The following is a 22,377-nucleotide window of genomic DNA, read 5'->3' as shown; positions in this document are numbered from 1 at the left end:
CTCTCCTTTACTTTTCAAATCCTTTTCAAGTCCTTTATTTCCATAGAAGCCAAACAGTGTAGAAACAGCAGCTGTTACGTTGCCCTATGTGAGCTGCCGATGGAACTCGACGTAAGCATCACCTTCTCACCTCCACCCGCTCCCCCTGAGATACACATATACTTGCAGACATCTGCTCCAAGCAGAGACATCTACATCGAAGCCCCTGTAAGGACCATCAGATGTCCATAGGTAAACTGATACAAAGAGACAAACTTAGAGGGACAGACCTTCAGCAGAGGAAGAAGGAAAACATGAGCCTTGGGGGGTAAAACAGAAGAGGGAATTTAGGAGAAAATGGGTGTTGCAGAGTAAATGAATAATGATAAAGGGGAGGGGAAATGAGTGATCAGAAAAACAACTTCAGGCTCCCCCAGACAGATGCCAACCCCAGAAGGTCCACGAATGAGCTTTTGGTGCTATTCTGTGTTCCCATGCCTAGCTCATTACCTATTGCCAAGACCCAGAGGTGGCGAGAGCCATGGCTGGGAGCTTTTCTCAGGAGCCCAGGCTTAGAGTAAGACTCTTGCAAAGAAGGTCAGTTCTTCATCTCCAGCAAGTGCAGGCTATATTAGGGAAGTTTCCCTGGGTGTTAACCTATTTAACACTAAAGCCTTCTCAACCATGTAGATTAGTCTAATGCTCTCCGATGGTGCTCACAGATAATTCTCTCGTATGCTTACCTACAGCTAACAAACAAAAAGCTTCCTTTAGCACAACTGACATGGTCAAATAATGAATTATGATTTCATACACGTGCAAAGAATCGTCTATATGAAAGAATCGTGAGACACCGGTTACTTTCCTTATATTCCAGCAGATGGAGCTACAGCCTGGAGGGGCTCAATATGCTCCCACGGCTCACGCCCACCCCTCAAAAAAAAAAAAAAAAAAACAAAAAAAAACAAAAAAAAAAACAAAACCAAAAAACCAATAACCAGAAGACCTACGGGGAAAGAGCAGGGGAATTGCAAAAAAATATAAGAATGGCATATTTGGCATAGAATTATCCTGTGGTTGTGCAAATACCTGTACCAGCGGTTAATTCATAGTAGACGCTCAATAAATAATGAATGAATACATGTGACTTAATCCGGTGACCAGACTGTACCTTGAGCATTCTTAGAATAGCAGTTTTCTCCTCTTCATTTGACTCTGTTTTTCTCTCCCATCCCTTTTACTATTTACATACGCATGCCCTTTGGACACCCAGTTCCCATCAAAATGTCGTGGAGAAATTCTGTGAAACTTAACTGCAGGGTCAAACCCATGTCACCGGGAGGTGCTGGGAGAGGCATGTGCTAAAAATAGCCCAGCTGCGGTTCCCACCTGTTTCTCATGCTGTAACACTGCGCTCTAGGCAGTATTTCATGAATTGCGTTTCCCCAGCCATCTACTCCAGTATCATCTGAGTTGTTTGTCCACAGTTCCAATTCCCGAGCCACACCCCACAGAATCTGATTGCTTCTGGGGAGGGGTGGGGCGGTGCGGGTACCCGGCGTGGTTCCTTTTCACAACTAAGCTTAAGAATCTCTTTCAGAGGCGCCTGGGTGGCTCAGTCGGTTAAGTGTCCAACTTCGGCCCCGGTCATGATCTCACAGTCCGTGAGTTCGAGCCCCACATCGGGCTCTGTGCTGACAGCTCAGAGCCTGGAGCCTGCTTCAGATTCTGTGCCTCCCTCTCTCTCTCTCTGCCCCGCCCCCACTCGCAGTCTGTCTCTCAAAAATAAATAAACATTAAAAAACAAAAACAAAAAAAGAAACAAACAACGACGAATCTCTCTTCTAGACCAGAGTGAGCCAGCAATCCTTTCTCCCCAATCCTGAAATCCAGAAAGTACTGAAAACTTTGAAAACTGTAAGTTTTTCATAACTCATTTGGGGCGCAACTATGACCCACAAAGTACCATGAAGGTATGTGTGAGCCTTTTTTATTGTAGGTAATGTGAACATTGACACAGTTTGCTGCAGAAAATGTTTATTCAATGTGTTTGATTAGAAGGTGCTACCCAAACCCCACAAGGAAATGTTCTGGGAAATCTGGTGTATGCTCTGAATTGCCTTTCAGAAGTGCAAACGCATTTTGAATTCGGAAACACATATGGCCTCAAGGGTTTCGGATAAAAGGCGCCTGAGTTGTGTTCTCACGTCCCAGTCCCATCGGTAGGCAGTGTCTGACGCACTTGTATTTGGGTCTGACAAAGATAAGAAAGCTTAATAGAAAGATGGCTGGATAGGGAGCCAGGAGACTTCCTTTCTGGGCCTGCATTCTCTCTCCTGAAAATGAGAAAAGGATGATATTTAAGGCCTTCTGACTCTAAAATAGTGATTTGCACACCTTCTTTCTCTCTCAAACATGAAGGCTGAGGCATTACTGCCACAAGGATTAGATGGAGGCCCTATTATTTTTACTGAGGAAATCTAAAAAGGCAAACACCTTTGTCTTTTGGGCTTGAAGACAGATTCTTGAATTCTGACCTTTCTCTCAGAGGTGTGAAAAGGCATTGATCCAAATTCTATAGATATTTTGATAGATTACCGCACTCAGCAAAACTGCTAGGAAACTACCGGAAGGCAGATACAGTCATGAACTCCAGAGAGTACTATGGAACATAATGGAAGAAAGTATGACTTATGTCAGTTAGAGGTGGAGGAAACAGATACAGGGTAAGAGATCTGACAAAGCCTCCATTACCAGCTGCCCTCAGAGTGTATTTCACCCAAAGGGCATCAAGTGGCCTTTTAGCAGAATCCTAGTGACCCCTAAACCCACATGAGGAAGGTTTCTCTAGCCCTCTGCGTAGGAATGATGTTTAAATGATCGTCCAAAGACCCTGTGAAAGCCTGAAGCAAGATTTAGAAAAATCTTTGGGGAAACTTCTATAACACACAATACAGTGAAGTAACATACTCTGTTCTATCAGAAACCATGTGTCCGGGGCTGAATTGAAGTCCTCAGAACGTGAACTTATTTGGAGACAGGGTCTTCGCAGTGGCAATGGAGCTAAAGTGAGGTCTTTAACCTCATTGTTGGACGACTGACGTCCTCGTAAGAAAGGGAAATCTGTACGCACATGCGCAGGGAGAACGTCACGAGAACAAGAAGGTGGCCAAGGAGTGAGGCCCAGTGAAATAATGCATAATGTTTAGTCCAATGGCAGAGGGAGGCACCTGTAACTGGTGTGTGCATCGTAGGGCTCAGTTCATCCCTGGCTTGGTGTATGCCCCGTCCTTTGTTTTCCATTCATTTCATTTTCTAGTTTTGCCTTCTAGTTTTATCTTACAGTACTCGATATATGTTTATAAGCTTCCTGAAAACTCTTTTTAAAGGTAAAGATGATATAAATTGGGGCGCCTGGGTGGCTCAGTCAGTTGAGCGTCTGACTTCGGTTCAGGTCGTGATCTCATGGTTCATGAGTTCAAGCCCGACATCCTGGAGCCCGCTTTGGATCCTCCTCCGTGCCCCTCTCTCTCTGCCCTTCCCTGCTTGCTCTCTGTCTCAAAAATAAATTAACTTTAAAAAAAAGATACAAATTGGTAAGTAGATATTGTCTAGCCTGAGCACATTTAGCTCAAACATGGTTGGCATGAAACAATTCACCTGCAAAACACAGCTGCCCTGTAACTACTGGGAAGGCACTGGGAGAGATGGCAAGGCTGGGTTTCACACAGGAAATGATTTCTGCACTCTGGGAAAGAATTCTTTAGACAATATGCCATCTAAAAGTGGTGCTTGAGTCACCAAAAAGTCAAGGCTGTCTTCAACTCTCCATGATACAGAGCAGCGAGAGAAGGAAAATATTTCTAGATGAAGCAATTTTATGACGTATATACATAAATACACAACTCGAGCAAAAAGAATGACCATCTACTCAGCGTTTGATGCATAGCAGGCTCTGTGCTAGACGCTTGTTATACTTAAAACCAAAAAATGATATGTAGCTCAGAGAGGTAAAAATAACTTGTTTGAGAGCGGGCAATTAGTAAAGAGTTGAGCAGAGATTTGATAGAGAGAAATCTGACTCTTACCTCCACAGTGCTTACCTCCCTCCTAATTGCTGTCTTCTTCTTCTTCTTCTTCTTCTTCTTCTTTTAATGTTTATTTATTTTTGAGAGAGAGAGAGACAGAGCGTGAGCGGGGGTGGGAGGCAGAAAGCAGAGAGAGAGGGAGACACAGAATCTGAAGCAGGTTCCAGGCTCCCAGCTGTCAGCACAGAGCCCGATGTGGGGCTTGAACTGGTAAACCGTGTTATCGTGACCTGAGCCCAAGTCAGACACTCAACCAACTGAGCCACCCAGGCGTCCCCCTCCCAATTGCCTTCTTAAAGTTCATACACAGTTTGCCTCTCTTCCATATAAACAGAATCATCAATACCTGCAGAATATAGTTGATGAAGAGACTTACCTGAAATTGAACATGTATAAGTTTTAGACCAAGGGAAAAAAAAATCTGCCTTTAATATAAATGCACATTAACAAATATGTAAAGGAATGACTGTATTTTTAGATCAATGTGGCTTATAAAACATGTGGGCAGAAAAGGATTAGGGAACATATTTGGAGTCAAAACAATGAAAATAGGGTGACTTGAGACTCTGGCTTTCATCCATTCCTTAGTGATTGGAAGGGGTTGGAATTTAGTTATCAGAACCATTCTCTGTATTAATGGTAGATGTTATATCCTAATCCTCGGAGGGTGGGCTGTGGCAGAAATTACCACTTGTCTCCCCCACCCCACCCCAACCATTGTCTCCCATTTAAAAGTGTGCATGGTCACCCAGGTCAAGCGTGTATTTTGCAGCCTTGCTTACAGACAGGTGTAGCTATGGGCATGGGCCAGGTGACTGTGTGCACAGAGGTGCTGTGTGTCTCTGCTCACCATGGTGAGCCTCCCATGCTCTGTGAGCTCAAAAGAAGGATCCTTCGGCTCGGAATCAGGTGTGGTGGAGTGATCCAAAGCAACAAGCGTAGACATTCAGCTGGAAACCAGTTACTGGGGATGAAAGAACAACAAAAAGGAGCCTCAGGATTGCGGATCTCCCTCCCCAGCCTGGACGGACAACCTGCTCTTTTATATTGGAGACACAGAAAAAGTCTCTGTTTCTAAAGCGCTGTTCTTCTGTCTCGTTGTGACTGCAGCCAAGCCAATATTCTAACCAACAAGCTATATTTTAACTAATAGTTAAACAGAACGCGTCATCCCCCAAATCTTCTGAATGTGAGTGTATGTGCGAATTCCCTCTATGGAATTACCTACTTTATTTCAGTATACCTTTTGTGCCCCAGTGGCCTCCAACAATGAGAGATCTTTAAATATCTGGGGTATGTCGTTTCCTTGGTTCCTGAACTCTCTTCAGGAGAAGTCCACCAAAGGGATCCTGGCTTTTCAAGTTCTCTTAGGAGCATATGAAACTGTGGAAACTCTGGCTCATTTCTTTTCAGCACAGCATAGCAGCAATTGTGAAAGTGAGGACAGCATGAGGACGAACTGGTATTTATTAGTGATTTCGCTCAAACCCAAGCAGTCCAAAAAGTGACTGGAAATTTCTGCCACGACCTGACCTATCTGAGCCCTTTGAAACTTGGGCAGGGTGTTGGATCAGGGGTTTCTCAGACCTGCCTGAGGTTTCTAGAGATAGTACCATTGGCAGCTTCCGGAAGAGATGGGGGCAGGGGGTATAATAACCAGAATTCCCCTATGGTCCCCTTTTCTAAAATAAGGTTTAGAGAAGATGTGGGAGGAGTCCCCCTAAACCACTAAGAAGTCTCAGTTGTGACACTGATGATTTATTGATGAGCACATGGGGTCAATGACTTCAGGCTGTATAATCCATTTCAATGAAGAGAAAAAGTGAAAGGGCACTTACCCTATTTTTATAGATATTCAAACAGGCTCTCGCCCTCAGCAAAACCACCAAAAACCTCAGCAAAGTTATTACAGAGTTATACTGTAATAGAGTTAACTCAGAAAGTTAATATACAGAATTAATATACAGTTATATATACAGAGTTATATACACATATATATATACACACATATTCTGTGTGTATATATATAGTATATATATAGTACACATATATACTATATATATACACAAAGTTAGTATACGGAGTTAATATATAGAGCTGACTCGGAAAGCTGAGTTAGTTGGTAGGATCAGGAATTGCATATAAGGCTCTTGGGCTCTGTGTCTTTTCTTCATAGATGCCCGAACAGAGCATGAGGGCCCATCCTAACATGAGAGGCACGCGTTAAAGTGGGTGGGATGGGGGAGGTGGGGAGAACACCTGGGCCCGTTAGCTAGTGCCCGAAAGGTGGTGGGCCTGCTCTTGGTAAAACACCCTCTTCCCCCCTCTCCAACTCCCGGAAGGAGGTATCTGAGTTATGGTTTTTTTTCTTTTGCATAAGGGAAGAAAAAGAGTGACAAGAAGGGGAAAATGCCGGGAGAAAAGGTCTGTGACGATGATTGGGAGGGAGTTATATTGTAAGGAGAGAGAAGAATATACATCCCATTATTCTTCTCGCCTGATAGAAGAAGTCTGTTCATCAAATTGATAAAATACAGGGCCCCTATGGGTGAGTAGTCAATAATGTCACCACATCACATATTATCCCGGGGCAAATTGTAGGTGAAGAAAATTAAACAGATATGGTCCCCGCCTTAGAAAATAAAGTCCTAGGGGTGCCTAGGTGGCTCAGTCGGTTAAGCATCTGAATTCGGCTCAGGCCATGATCTCTCGGTCTGTGGGTTCAAGCCCCATGTCGGGCTCTGTGCTGACAGCCCAGAGCCTGGAGCCCGCTTGGGCTTCTGTGCCTCCCTCTCTCTCTGCCCCTCCCCCACTTGTGCTCTGTCTCTCAAAAATAAATAAATGTTTAAAAGAAAAGAAAACAAAAGAAAATCCTAGGCAGATGACAGTGACCTAGGTTAAGGAAAGCTCTAATGCTGTAAGCTATAAAGTTGATTTTTAGACTACCGTTGACTGGACCAATGCAAATAAAATATCCTGAATAGTAAAAAATCCTTGCATAACTTCTGACTTCCCCAAAACTTGACTACTAATAGTCTAGTGTTGACCAGAAGCCTTACCAAAACATAAACAGTCAGTTAACACGTGTTTTGTATGTTATAAGTATTATATACCATATTCTTAACAATTATTAAGCTGGAGAAAAGAAAATGTTGTTTTAAAAAAACCCATAAATTGGGGGGGGGGGCCTGTGTGACTTAGTGGGTTAAGCTACCGACTTCGGCTCAGGTCATGATCTCGCAGTCTGTAAGTTGGAGCCCAGCGTCAGGCTCTGTGCTGACAGCCCTGAGTCTGGAGCCTGCTTTGGATTCTGTGTCTACCTCTCTCTCTGCTCCTCCCCCACCCCCTCCCCGCGTGCGCGCTCTCTCTCTCTCTCAAAAATAAATAAACATTAAAAAAATAAAAACATAAAAATCATAAGGGAGAGAAAATACATTTACAGTACTGTGTTGTAGTTGCGGGGAAAAAATCCACGTATCTGTGGACCTGTGTAGTGAAAACCCATGTTGTTCAAGGGGCAGATGTATAGTATTATTTTCAACATTCTTGCCATGCTATCACCCCAGACAAATTTCTGTTGCCTGGGATGAGTATTGAGTCAAGCTACAATTCAGAAATATATGGATTAACAAATTTTCTCTAGAAGCATAAACAAGTTTATGCAAGAAGAGGTCTATTTTAATAAAGCGAATAGGCATCCTGTGTAGACGTATCCTCTACAGATCTTTATTTTTATTTTTTTGGTGAAGTGTTACTGGTAGAAAAATGGTTACTCTGGAATAAATCCCTGTGAGCAAGTTCCCCATGGGGTTTCAAGCCAAAAGTCCCTTCTTCACTTGTGGCACCAGAAAAACATTCCCTCAAAATGCCTGAAGTCCTTGGTTTATTGGCACGAGGCAATGACGATATGAATAGGTCTCTAGACTGAGGTTGATACACAGCCTGGCTGGCCAGCTCCGTTTTCAGGCACAACAAGGTCTTCTCATTCTCAGATTAAACACTAAGGAAGTGCCCAGGGCCAGAATTATTTGAATTAAGGGCAGTGTTGGTGTCTTTGCTGAGCTCATGACTTACGTTCATGCAACCAAACTCTGACACACAGCAATCAAAAACTGAGAAGCTAAAATAGGAAAGGTTGAATGATACGGAAACCCAGCCAGGCCTTGAGCAAAACAGTGCTTGGAAACAGATGGCATAAAAGATTAAAAATATCTGGCACAAACTGGATTAATTAAGAATGGCAGGGGCCAGCTGAGGGAGGAGTATGTGGGCAGACAGGGAGTTAAGCTTAGTTTATAAAACTAAGGGAGCCCAAGTGATTTCGGTGTATATATACATGAGCCCTACCTTAGAAATATATTCTGTAGCCTGCATGCTCATTTCTGGGTATTAACACCTCACCAGGAATATTTGTGAAGGTAAATCGAGTGGAGTGTTCCTTGTGTTTAACTTCATTATGGTCTTTACTATGACTTTCCTAAAAAGAAAATAAAGGTGTGTAACATAAAATTGCCATCTACACTTAACTACAACTGAAGAGCTTTCAAGTACATTTATAGGCTTTGCTTTGTCATCTCATATACTTTTAACAGCGCATTGATTATTATCTAAAGAGTTGTCAATATTCTTTTGCATCTTAAAAAAAAAATCTCTTCAACCTACAGAACCAAGAAGAATGTATAGTAGAGAAAGACAGCCCTCAAAATTTAAGAGATTATAAAACAATAGGGCTATATTTGCCAGAAGCCTTTTTCTATGACACTGTTGACTTGTATTTTTTGAATTGTAAATACTGACCCCGGGCAAGAACAGGCACCAGATAGATGTGACTGTTTTTGTGCTTGACAGGAGATACAAGAGAACCTGGAATTTTTTGTAAAACAAAGGGAAGAAATAAGCTATTTTAGGCCCAACCTGTTCAATTTAATATCCTAATATATTTTCTTTAATATTATTTATTAAAATTCTAAATGATCAGTTGCATAGGAAATTCTAAGAGGGGCCATGGGTTCTGGTTCTGTCATGGAATCAACACGATGAAGTCCTGGTCACCAGAGTTAGTCACCTGGTCACCAGAGTCCTGGTCACCTTTATGAACTTCTGGTTACTTTTTTGTAAAAAAAGTTTTGTGTTTTTTTTTGAGGCTTAAACTAAATGATATTTGTGAAAGCACATTGGAACTGTAAATCATTATACAAATGAAATGTATTATTTTGTATAGTTGTTATTCTTTGCTCACAGAATCATGGCTTAGTTATCTAGAGACCCAATTGGATTTTCTGTTCTACTAAAAGCAAAGGAAAAAGCAACAACAGCGAACTTGGAATCTTCTCATTGATGTACAAAGAGTCCTGCTCTTTGTCAAACGATTAAACCTTGTCTAGCAATTATCTTTCTTTTTCCCTTTTCCTGAAAGGCAAGATTTTATGCAACGTCGTCTGCTGACAGTTTCCTGTCCTTGCTACTAACTACTACTACTGAAATTTGATTGAGCCTTGATCCATGAAAATAATCCTTTCCTGCAAAAAAGACACCATAAAGTTTGTCTATAAAAGAAACATCTTTTGTTTCATTTAGATAATAAAGGGGAACATTCACATTCTTAATACTTCTTTGAACAGAGAACATCTAAATGCTTCAAATCAAATGTATAAAACACAAAGAGAGAATGGTATAAAATATTTGGACTATCTCTGATTGATAAGGGATTAAGTTAATGTATACAAGATCCCTTTAAGTTAAAAGGAGACAATTCTAAAATAAAAGTGGTCAAATGACACAATCAGGCAATTCGTAGAAGCGAAAATGCAAATGATTAATAAACATACAATACTAAAAAAGATCAGTGAAGTGTATTCACCTCTGATGAATAGTTTGCAATTAAAAAGACTGATAACATGCACTGCTCATAAAAATACAGAAAAATAAGCATACTCATATATTACTAGTTGGTCATACAAATTACTGTACTCTTTTTGGAAAGAATCTATGGATCATTGCAATGCTAAATAGTAGTGTCACAAAAGATTGTTGCCCATCTTTACTCACTATTCTAGGCAACATATATTTATTCCTATGCCAGGAATGCAGAAGTAATAAGATAGAAATAAACCTCCGCTTTCATGGGGTTCATAGTTTATTGGGAAAGAGGCAGACAGGAGGCATAATAAATAAGTAAATTGCATCGTATATAAGGAAATGATATGTGCAATGGAAAAAACCCAGCAGAGTAAGGAAAATCCACAATATTGAGATGGGAATGTGGCCATTCAGATGTTTACAGGGGAAGAAAGTTCCAGGAAAGAGCCAGTGTAAATATAAATACATACAAATAGATTTTTTTTTTAAATTTTTTTTTCAACGTTTATTTATTTTTGGGACAGAGAGAGACAGAGCATGAATGGGGGAGGGGCAGAGAGAGAGGGAGACACAGAATCGGAAACAGGCTCCAGGCTCTGAGCCATCAGCCCAGAGCCCGACGCGGGGCTCGAACTCACGGACCGCGAGATCGTGACCTGGCTGAAGTTGGACGCTTAACCGACTGCGCCACCCAGGCGCCCCACAAATAGATTTTTTTAAAAAAGTGGTTGAATGCAAATATAAAAAGGCAAACTTGTAAAATTGTATTACTAGGGCTGGAGGGTAGAGAGATAAGAGAAATGTTGTTTATGGGTACCAACTTACAAGTTACAGTTAAATAAGTCCTGGAGATCTAATGCACAGTGTAGTAATTATAGATGATATTATGTTATAAACATTGAACTTGCTAAGAGACTAGATCTTAATTATTCTCACCACAAAAAAGAAATGATAATTATATGATGTGATAGAGGTGTTAGCTAATGCATCAGTGACAATCATACTGTAACATACACATGTATCAGGTCAACATGTTGTGCATCTTAAGAATACACCATATGTCAAATATAATTCAATTAAAAAAGAAGTTGAGGGGCACCTGGGTGGCTCAGTCGGTTGAGCGTCCGACTTTGGCTCAGGTCGTGATCTCCCGGTTTGTGAATTCGAGCCCCGCGTCGGGCTCTGTGCTGATGGCTCAGAGCCTGGAGCTTGCTTAGGATTCTGTGTCTCCCTCTCTCTCTGCCCCTCCCTTGCTCATGTTCTGTCTCTCTCTGTCTCAAAAATAAATAAAAAATTAAAAAAAATAAAAAAAAAAGAAGTTGATAAAAGAAGAGTGGATAGAGAATGAGCTTTTCTCTTCCAAGGTTTATAGTTTCCTTTTTGCTGATTTTCTTTATTCACATATTCAATTAATAGGACCTATGCCCATAATGTCTGGGAGGGTGTATTGACCTGTCAGCTTTCAGAAAGATAGAGTTACTTTTGCTCTATTACGCATGTTTACAGAGTCCAGAGATTTTGGCAAATGATTTATTTATTTTTGCCAAAAAAAGTCACCCATCAGTCCAAACAGAACCTCCTGGAATGACAACAGTTTGAATAGTTTTGGTGAATCCTTTTCTCTGGTCTCCCTCCCTTGTCTCCTTGCTTTTTTCCCTCTCCTCTGCCTGCCTTCAGAGTCCTTTCTGGGAAGCTGTGGATGGAGCCTGGAGAGTTTGCCTACTCCTGGAGAAAGCTTTGAGTCCCTCATATTATTCAGTGAGGACCACTTACTTACCAGGCAAGGCCAACAAACTTATCTCTTGCTAACGTGACCTTTTTTCATTGCGCTGATGTTGTTCCATTCGTTTTTCTAACCAAACCGCTGTCCCTTTATTCTGTCTAATCAGAGGCCTCTCTCATAACATAGTGGCAATGTATTCCTTTCACAAGTTCTTCTGACACTTTCTCATACTTCGCAAGTTTTTGTCATAATTTTTTTGAGGTTGAACATACTTTTAAGTGTAGAATTGGATGGGTTTTCAACCATGGAGGCATCCATTTGTCTATCCCTCTGAATAAGATAGAGATTTCCAGCATCCCAGAAGCCTCTCTTATATATCCTTCCAGTCTATTCTGAATTCTATCACCACAGATTAATGTGGACTGTTCTTGGACTTGATATAAATGGAATCATTTTGTCGATATTCTCTTGTGTCTGGTTTCTTTAAAAATTTTTTTTTTTCAACGTTTATTTATTTTTGGGACAGAGAGAGACAGAGCATGAACGGGGGAGGGGCAGAGAGAGAGGGAGACACAGAATCAGAAACAGGCTCCAGGCTCTGAGCCATCAGCCCAGAGCCGGACGCGGGGCTCGAACTCCCGGACCGGAAGATCGTGACCTGGCTGAAGTCGGACGCTTAACCGACTGCGCCACCCAGGCGCCCCGAGTGTCTGGTTTCTTTTAGTCAGCATTATGTGCACGAGATACATTGATGTGGTACTGTAGATAGCAATAGAGATTTCTTTTTTGTTATTGTGCAGTATTCTATTGTACAAATACAATAGAATATAATATACATAGCATAAAATATTTCTTTTTTCTATTATTGGTAGACATTCAGGTGGGTTTCAGTTTTTGACAGTTGTATATAAGATGTTCTTGCATGTATCTTTTTGTGCATATAAATGTCTTGCACATATAAATATTCTTGCACATGTTCTTTTGTGAATATGTGCCTTTTTCCTTTTAGGCAGGCAAGCTGTATACTTTTTCTATAAAGGGTCAGATTGTACATACTTTAGGATTTGCAGGTCATAGGGTCTTTGTCACAATTATTCAATTATGCCATTACAGTACAAAACAGCCCCACATACTACATAAACAAATAGACGTGGCCATATTTCAATAAAACTTGATTTATAAAGACCATATTTGGCCTGTAGACCATAGTCAGTTGAGCCTTGCTCTGCTCTTAGGTATATACCTAGGACGGGAAATGCTAGGTGTTAGGGTAATTGTATGTTAATTATGTTTTACCAGTTTCCAGAGTGGTCCTACCAATGTATATACCCACCAGCAATGGATGAGAATTCCACACCTTCACCAACATTTCCCAAGTCATTTTTAAATTTCGGAACACACTGTATTTATTCTCATCTGCGCATTGGTATCATTACAGATAAAATACTAAGCTATTACCTAGTCTTTTCTAAGAAGTCACTGTAGCAACTACTTACCATTAATTCCTCTAATCCTTGCAAAGAAATATTAAGGATCCCTCCCTCATTTTGTGCTTTTCTGTCCTTTTAAGTAGATGAAGAAGAAGAACATTATATTGGCAGTTGGAAGACCTAGGCTGAGTTGCTCTGTGGCTTAACAGAGTCACTGTGCCTCGTTTTCCTAATCCCTAAAATGGGGCTAATAACTGCCTTGGCTACTTCTCTGGATTTTTATAATGACTAATAAAACAATAGGTATACAAAATTAATAATAGGAAAATGATTATACTATACTAGGTGAAAAACAAGTGTACTATGAAACAGCGTGGCTAGCATGATCCCAACTAGAGGGGGGAGGGTGGTAAGGTGTGCTAATAAGTAGAAAAAAAAAGTGCTAGAAGAATATTTCCCAAAATGTTTAGAGTGACAGTTTTGGGGAAATGATCTGTATTGGTAATTTTATTTCCCTCTTTCTGTTTTTTGAATAATTTCCAAAATTTTACAAGGAAACATGAATTACCTACATAATCAGAAGACAAAAGTTAATGCTTAAAAGTATGCAGGATGGACAGGAAGGCTGTCCCTGCTTCCCCTTGCAGGGTCACCTCACTCCTACTGCTTCTGTGTCTGAATTCTTGCCTGAAAAAATAGGAACGTCAACCTAACAACAGAATGTTTAAAAGTAAGGAGTTATAATGAGGAACATGAATAAGCAGTGAGAGACCTCTGTTTCCAGCTAGGTAAAATGTGATGTTAACTGTTTTCTCTTAACACTTAGGGGCCCTTGAGATATTCCTGTATCGTGTCCGGGCTCAGCCGTGAAAATAAATGGAGAAAAGAGATAGCAAAATTGCCTGGAAGGTATATGGGAAATCACTGTAAATTCGTCTTAATTTTGTTTTAAGCCTAAAATTGTTCTCTTTAAAAAATTTGTTTTAGGGGCGCCTGGGTGGCGCAGTCGGTTAAGCGTCCGACTTCAGCCAGGTCACGATCTCGCGGTCCGTGAGTTCGAGTCCCGCGTCGGGCTCTGGGCTGATGGCTCAGAGCCTGGAGCCTGTTTCTGATTCTGTGTCTCCCTCTCTCTCTGCCCCTCCCCCGTTCATGCTCTGTCTCTCTCTGTCCCAAAAATAAATAAAAAACGTTGAAAAAAAAATTAAATAAATAAATAAATAAATAAATAATTAAAAAAATTTGTTTTAAAGAAGTAGAGGACCAGTTAGAGAGGGAGGGAGCCAAACCATAAGAGATTCTTAAAAACTGAGAACAGTCTGAGGGTTGATGGGGGATGGGAGGGAGGGGAGGGTGGGGATGGGCATTGAGGAGGGCACCCGTTGGGATGAGCACTGGGTGTTGTATGGAAACCAATTTGACAATAAATTTCATGTTAAAAAAAAAAAAGAAAAGAAAAGAGGTAGAGGACAAAAGCAGTTTGCTTTGTTGGGGATCGGGCATCCATCCCGTTACCCACCCTCAGTATAGCCCAGCTCACACTGGACATGGGCATGAACTTTGAGGGGGAGTGTCAGTACATGGAAGAGCGTGGCTTTCTCCACGGAGTGACTGATACCTCTCCAATATCTAAAATTTGCAGAACGAAAGGGCTACGTTTCTCTTTCAGGCCACGCCAAAAATTAGAGACACGCACGAAGTGTATTTTCCAAAATACAAATCCCTGCCTCTTTTTTTTAATTTTTTTATTTTTTTTTATTTCAGCGAATACCAGCTGTGTCACGGAGAAGTGTTGGCTAAGGTCCAGAGAGCAGCACAGAACTGAAATGAGGGCCCAAGAGTGGTGCTTCTGAGGAACATCCGTTCCGGCAGGCGGTGCACACACAGCACAGGGAATTCAGCCCGTAGGCACGGGTGCCACGTTTGGCTGATGGCTTTGGCTACTGACGCCCTGGATCGCAGGAAGGAAGAGGAGTGACTGTGGCATTCGCGGAAGGACCGGCTTGTCCTAGCACCCGCACAGAAGTTGAATTCTTAGACGGCTGACCTCGGAGTTGTGTGGTGAAGGAGGGGATTTCCACTTTCAAAAATAGTATGACTTCAGTTAGGTGTGAGATTGCATTTTTGGGAAGTTTGTTATATTTAGAAGCTTCTTTTCACCCTCGTGGCTTTTCAAGTCCATGTTTTTTTTCACTTTTCAACATGGCACAGTGCTCAATTTTTACGGCCTCATTTACCCTGGGCTTCCATTGAGACTCAGGATGTTTCCTTAAAATGTATGACACCACTATTGCATTGATGAAAATATATTTTAATCAAAATGTTGAAAGCCATGAAACGATAAGGAGCTTTTTTCTTCTTCTCCTTTTCTTTCTTCTTCTTCTTTAGGTTTCTCTGTACTTTTCAAACCTATATTGTGGTTTTCACCAAGAAGATGTCCCAGATCTGGGCAGTGGTTTCTCCGGGGGGGGGGGGGGGGGCTCTCACTTGTGGAGCTGTGCTTTGGTTGCACTTTTCTGGGAGCCCCGAAGGCTCGGTCTGGAACCCGCAAGCCACAGGAATCTCTATGTATCCTAGAATATCACTTACATGTAATGCAAAAGTAGAGTCAAGAAAAAATAAATTCTATCACGAGCGTTTTTGCTTAAAAACTAAAGACAAACATTATTTTTAAAAAAGCAAATCCAAAAATATCCCTTTAAAATGCCATAACCCCGGAAGGAAAGTTTGGATTTCAAAGATGGGCTTTGGGGGAAGGCTCAGATGATAGCTAAGGCATGATTCAGCAGGGGTTCTTTGGTGCACTCTGGTTACCCAGCAAGGTGAGGGATAGAGACGTTATGTGTGGCTGCGGATTTGACTTTGGATTTGGGGAAGCGCATGGTCTGCTCAGTCCAGTTGCCACTGATTTTGCTATCTTCCCTGCACATGACTCTCTGTGTAAAGTGCTTTGCCCCCCAGCAGCCCCAGCGTGGAGCTGATGGGACAAGAGCAGGACAAGGAGGGGAAAGCTCTTTCTTGCTGTGCCCGAAACAATTCAGAGAAGCTGATTCTTCCCACTCACCTCTTGCCCCTGCCTTGGAGCGATGACGCCTAATTGCTGGTTGATGGTTAGAGTGTGCCATCAAATAGTTTGAAACATCTACTTTACCTGCCCGCCATCAGCTTGAAACAGCCAGTTCCTTCTGTCTTGATGTGGTCCTCACTCCCTTAACCACATTTTTATAGAATGTTTTATACCAAGTCTTCTTGTTCTTTTTTCCCAACTTACTAATCGTTTGTGGAACAAGCGTGAACATTCTCAGCAAGCAGCCCTTCTGAGCAAATCTCAGACTGTTCCCCTCACCCACCCCACGATGGACTTTGGGAACCATGGGTAGAGAGGCAGCAAAGCCAATCTCTAACAAGTTGGGCCATTTGGGGCTACTCTTAGGCGCTGATGCCTTTACCCGGAGGAAATTTTCCTTACATCTATCCTGTTTTCTTTCCAAGGTGTGTTCCAAGAGGTTGACAGCTAATCTATTAATGAGCTTCTGGGAGTTAAGAGAAAGGGAATTCCGGGTGCTTGGGTGGCTCAGCTGGTTCAGCATCAGCCTCTTGATTTTGGCTAAGGTCATGATCTCGTGGTTCATAGATTGGGCCCAAGTCAGACTCTGTGCTGAGTGTGGAGCCTGCTTGGGATGCTCTCTCTTCCTCTCCCCCTGTGCTCCCCTCCACTGACTTACGCCCGTGCATATGCTGTCTTTCTCTCTCTCAAAATAAAGAAATAAAAACCTAAAAAAAGAGAAAGGAAATTTGGGTACGTTTTAATGAAGCCTTATAAGCAGTCCCTCCCCCGCCTCTCTCCCCCTCCAACCACCTGACTCTAGTGACTTCACAACAGCTCACACAGTGAAGGGGAACTGGTGAGTCAGGAGACAGAGAGGTTTTGGATGTTGAAAGACCTCTCCATGCAGAACTGGTCCTAGTCTAAGGATGGTGACTGGCTTCCTGAACTGTACTCAGAAGCAAATGAAAACTATAAAGTTTGGAGCTGATTTTCTCTCTGAAGCTGGGATCCCATCCCTTCCCTGTTTTTCCAGCCCTACAACTTTATTCTGAGCCAGGCACATATGTACATATGCATGTACATATGTATGTATGTATTTAGAGTGCTGCCTAAAACATCAGCAAAAACCCTGGCACATAAGAAGCGATCAGTGACTATTTCTGGAGTATGGGCAGCAAACGGGCTTGAAGGGGAAAAAACTGGAGCAGTCTCGGGAAAGAAGCACACAACCTGGAAACTAATGGAAACATCTCAGTGGGCAGATGTTTGAGGGCGTATTCAGGACAGGACAGTAGGATAAGGAACCAGGGTTCAGTGGAAGGAGTGAAGGCAGAGTATTACCAACATGTACACCTGGCAAATCAGACCGCCTTTCCAAGACTCAAGTTTCTGATTTTGCATCTTGAGGAAATGAAATGCTTTGGATTAATTGCTTTCTCTGTAAGGTCCCTTCCAGCTTTACATTTTAGCAAGATGAATTTCAGCAAAGCTTCTGATTCAAGGTGAAGCCCCTACAAAGAAAAATTGGGAGGTCCTGCCAAGGGGATAGTGACTACGCTTGATGCATGGCCCGTACAAAGAACAGACGAGACAGAGACTGAGTCTGTGAGGACTAGTATAGAGGGGTGGGCAAGAGTGGGCTCTGGGTCCTGGTTCTGCCCTGCTGTGTACTATCTGTGTCGTCCGTGGTCCGAAAGCACCTCTCTGAGGCTTTCTCAACCTCAAACATAAATGTAGACTCCGAATACTACCAAGACTTGCTTTATTGGTACCTGTGAAAATTGTGAGGATCACCCGACGTAATGAATGTGAAGATCATGACTCAGTGCCTGGCAAGTGACTGAGAAATGTTGGCTCCTGCTGCGAAGCACGTGAGGATGGAATCACAGGTGACAGAAGGACAGGAGTGTGTCGGAGACTTTGGGGGACACTGTGGCTTAGGAAAACCCCCACCAGAAGCAGGCTCCAGACAGCGAAATAGTCAGTATAAATTTTTAAATTGTTTTTAAAAAATTCTTATTTATTTATTTTGAGAGAGAGAGAGAGGATGGACGAGGGAGGGGCAGAATGAAAGGGAGAAAGAGAAAGAATCCCAAACAGACTCCCCACTGTCAGCGCAGAGCCTTGTGTGAGGCTTGAACTCATGACCGGTGAGATCATGACTTGAGCTGAAATCAAGTGTTGGACACTTAATGGACTGAGCCATCCAGGCAGGTGACTCTGAAGTAGGCAGTACAAATCACTATCTAGAAATAGATCCCTAAGGCCAGAGGCCTATATTCAATAGTAGTAATCCAAGCTTAATTTCAAATTTTCATGTTTTGCTCATCCTGGATTTTTTTTGCATTAGGTTTTATTTTCAAAAATATTACAATAAAACAACGATCTTGGTGACTGAGTTTTCAGCCACTCCCTTTAAATTCTGCAGTCAAGGCGAGTGCTTGTCTCAACTTAGTCCCAACCCTACCCAAAGCAAGGCCAAAGTTCTATCTTGTCCTAAAGTCAATCCTAGAATACAAAGTAGAGTAATTTGGTAACAAGGGTTGAAGAGAAGCAGGCTATGCCATGCCCCAATACCCTACTTTGACCTAAAAATTATTTTGAACTAAAGACATCTGAATTCCTGAAATCCCTTATCTGCTTAAAAGCAGATCCTCCCCAGAGGACTCAATTGTCAGACATCCTCTCCCGGAAGCAGTTCTGCTCTTTTCTTCTGGGAGCCAAGAAATCAGCACCACACCCAAGACAATCGTCCTCCAAATTATCATGTCTCCCATCTGTTCCTTTAAGCACTCATTTATCTTTCCAAAAAGTCATTTGCTTTTCCCGTAGGTGCCCTTTCTCCCCCTTCCCTTTCTCCTACTAAGTTAGATACATAGACCCCCAAGTTCTAACCACTCCTTTGAGTCACTCATCACTGAGTGCTCCCATGTGTAAGTATGATACATGTGTCAATAAGCTTCTGCTTGTTTTTCTCTTGTTAACCTGTCTTCTGTCAGTTCAGTTTATAGTGTCCCAGAGAGCCTAAGATGGGTAGAAGGAAAAAAAAACCATTTTTCCCCCTCCCTGAGAAAACTCAAACGTGTCTAAATGATCACAACAGCAAGAGGAGGAGGAAACATGGCAGTTTTTGGTTTTTTTTTTCTGACTATGGAAGGAAGTCAGAAAATAAGAAATGCTGTGTCTCCCCTATTTGGCACCCACTTGCCATAAAAACAGAATCTAGGCCCCTTAGAGCAGAGGACGAAAAATAAGAAGAACACTGTTAACATCAACCTTTACTTACAACCTTTAATTACCTATGTACGTAATGGCAGGCACGGGAAGACTCCAGAGGAGCTTTGTAAAGTGGAGAAGGAAAGTGACCTTGAGCAGGAGGGAGTAGGCAGAAGTTCAGCCAGCTTCATGACGAGTTGGTCAAGGATGGGTCTCTTAAGAAAGAGGAATTGTTCTTGTGGGCTATCATCATGTGCAAAAGTGGGTGTGGAAGTGTAGCTGCAAAGAGCAAGGACAGGCAGAGGACCTTGTGGGTGACCCCAGGCCTTTAGGGTTCCTCACAGGGCTGGCTTGGGCATCCATGGGTAGGAGGTCTAGCAAGCCTGGGCAGGTACTTCAACATTTTCACCAGCACTCTGGTTATTACTTTGTAGCTGGTGGGCTCAGGTTGGGGAAGGAACAGATAGCTTGAAGTAACTTGGAAAGTCTGAGTTTCCATTGGCTCCAATGGGCTCTTGTCTTGTTCTTGGGAAAGACAATAGCCCCATTTACAGCTAAAATGACAGGCAATAGACCTACTCTCACCATTCACCAGACCTACTCTCAAGCCCTGTACTAGAGCAGAAAGCTGTTCATAAGAGTGTTGCTCTGGGGCGCCTGGGTGGCTCAGTTGGTTAAGTGTTCAACTCTTGATTTCAGCTCAGGTCATGATCTTATGGTTCTTGAGATCGAGACCCCTCATGGGCTCTGCACTGTCAGCTGTCAGCACTTGGGATTCTCTCTCTCCCTCTCTCTCTGCCCCTCCCTTACCCGTGCACTCTCTCATGAGCACCCCCCAACCCAAAATAAATAAATAAACATTAACAACAACAAAAAAAGAGTGTTGCTCCATGGGTCTTATGGGGCAAACTCCCAGACACCCAAGTGACTAACACAGTATGAGCAATGCTTTGCTATCTATACCATTCTGTATAGCACAGAGTTTCTTTATAGAAAGGTTTTTACACATATTACTTAATTTTGGTTTTGCTTCTGCACTGTGGGTAAGGCAACAATTTTTAACCCTTCTTTTTATGGATGAAAAACTACCCCATAAAATGGTTAAGTGGCATGCCCAATATCAGTCAGCCAGTTGACGGGAAGACAGGAGACTGAATTTCCAAATTTCCATTCCCTAGTTATTTTTGGGTGACCACACAGTGGAAGAATTTTCACCTAAGGACACCTCTTTCTGATCCCATTAAGGCTCTCCTTCATTCAAACTTCATTATAAACTTTATTATTGTTTTTTCCCCCATTATGGTCTTTTTGTTGTCAAGGTCGGCTGACATCCCCAAAACTGGCTGGGAAAAGACCAGTAACCCGAGCCCACAGGCCATCATCAGGTCCCAGAGCCCACCAAAGCTTTCTTTACCCCTTCCCTCTTATTTTTGTTCCAGGAAAGTATAAATATCTAAGTTATTCCACCACTGACCACCAATTCAATTTCTGGTTGGCGTCTGTAGTCTAATCCTGGTTCTTTCTCTGTCAGAGGGGAAACGCAATGCAAGAAAATCCTTAAGGTGTTCCAGACAGTTTACGAATTTATTAATGAAAAGATAAAATATTGTCCTGATACCAGGGATGTCATCATCATCGTTGTTATCATTGTCAATAGGTGCTGAAATTACAAGAAAGACGTCAACTCTGATTTGAAGGAACTTTGTGTAAAGGGAGGAGACAGGCTTACAAATAAACAATCTCTACACTCTGTGATTTCTGAGGTACAATGGGAGCAAAGAGAAAAAGACGCCTCAGTCTCCCTGGTGGTGTGATGAGAAGAAATTCCCCGAATATAGATGCCCCTTATAAGACTGAGGCCCTATTTGTGTGTGTGTGGAGGTGGGGGTTAGGGTAGAGTGGGGGACATTTGGAAGGAGGTCATTGTATGTAAATAAATCCTACATAGTATTTCAGAATTATGTTTGGGGCTAAAAGGCCACCCCCAGTTCTGTGGCCAGAACTGACCGGAGAATTAAGTAACTAAGTAAGAAATTCAGTGACAATTTTTACTTTGTTTATATCTCTGGGGCAATACTCTGATTTGCTTTGTAACCATGGCACTGCCCAAATATAATTTATTGCGTGACTACTGTATGTCAGATATTCTGGGCACTAGGGTAATTTCAGTGAACAAAACAGAAACATGAGGCTTTTTCTAGTGGTGTATGTTGAATATACTTCTCAAATGAAATCTGTTTTCCTTGGGCAGTGGTTCCCAAACTGCACGTTAGAATCACTGGGGGACCTTTTCAAAAATTCCAAAGCTTGGCTCAACTTAGACCAAATTGGGGTGATTCTCATGTGAAGGAGGGTTGAAAACCACTGCCCTAGAAATTCTCATGTACTTCCCTAGGGAGGCAGGTCATTCTTTCCCCACCTCCCACCAATGTTCTGAAGGTCATTTATGTAATCAGCACATGAAGAAATCCAGACTCAAAAGCTAAGAGTGATATTGCCAAAGTAAAGGGCACATCTACAGAGTCATAGGCTAGAACTTGAACCCCAGTCTTCTGATTTGGTCTAGCATGTTCTCCACAATGTTGACAGAATTGAGAAGACAGTGACTGTTGTTACTGTTTACAGCAAAGGTCCTAGGAGTTCCCCAGGATAGTGAAGAGATTGTCTGACAGCCTCCTGGTCACTTCTCACTCAGTGAGGACTTTAACACCTACACCAATCTTTATTGTAAGAAATGAATATTCAGAGGCCCATGCAACATACAGCCCAGTGACCAATGGTCTGTTTTCTATGACCTTCTCATTGCTCATACATTTCTCCTGCACTCCACTCTAGTCATCCACTCCCATTGCCTCCTCCTGGACACCACCTCTATTTTTAGTTCAAACAAGAACTTCTCCAAAGAGAAAAACCTTATCCTTTTAGATGCAAGCCCTAGTTCCTTCATTCCAACAACTCTCCAATCTCATCAGACATAGGCAGGTTACCAACACACCCCTCGCTCTCCTCTTTCAGCACCTCCTTCTGTCCTCTCCT

Source organism: Prionailurus bengalensis, chromosome B2 (assembly GCF_016509475.1).
Source record: "Prionailurus bengalensis isolate Pbe53 chromosome B2, Fcat_Pben_1.1_paternal_pri, whole genome shotgun sequence".
Classification (NCBI taxonomy): domain Eukaryota; kingdom Metazoa; phylum Chordata; class Mammalia; order Carnivora; family Felidae; genus Prionailurus; species Prionailurus bengalensis.
This window is presented reverse-complemented; position numbering follows the sequence as displayed.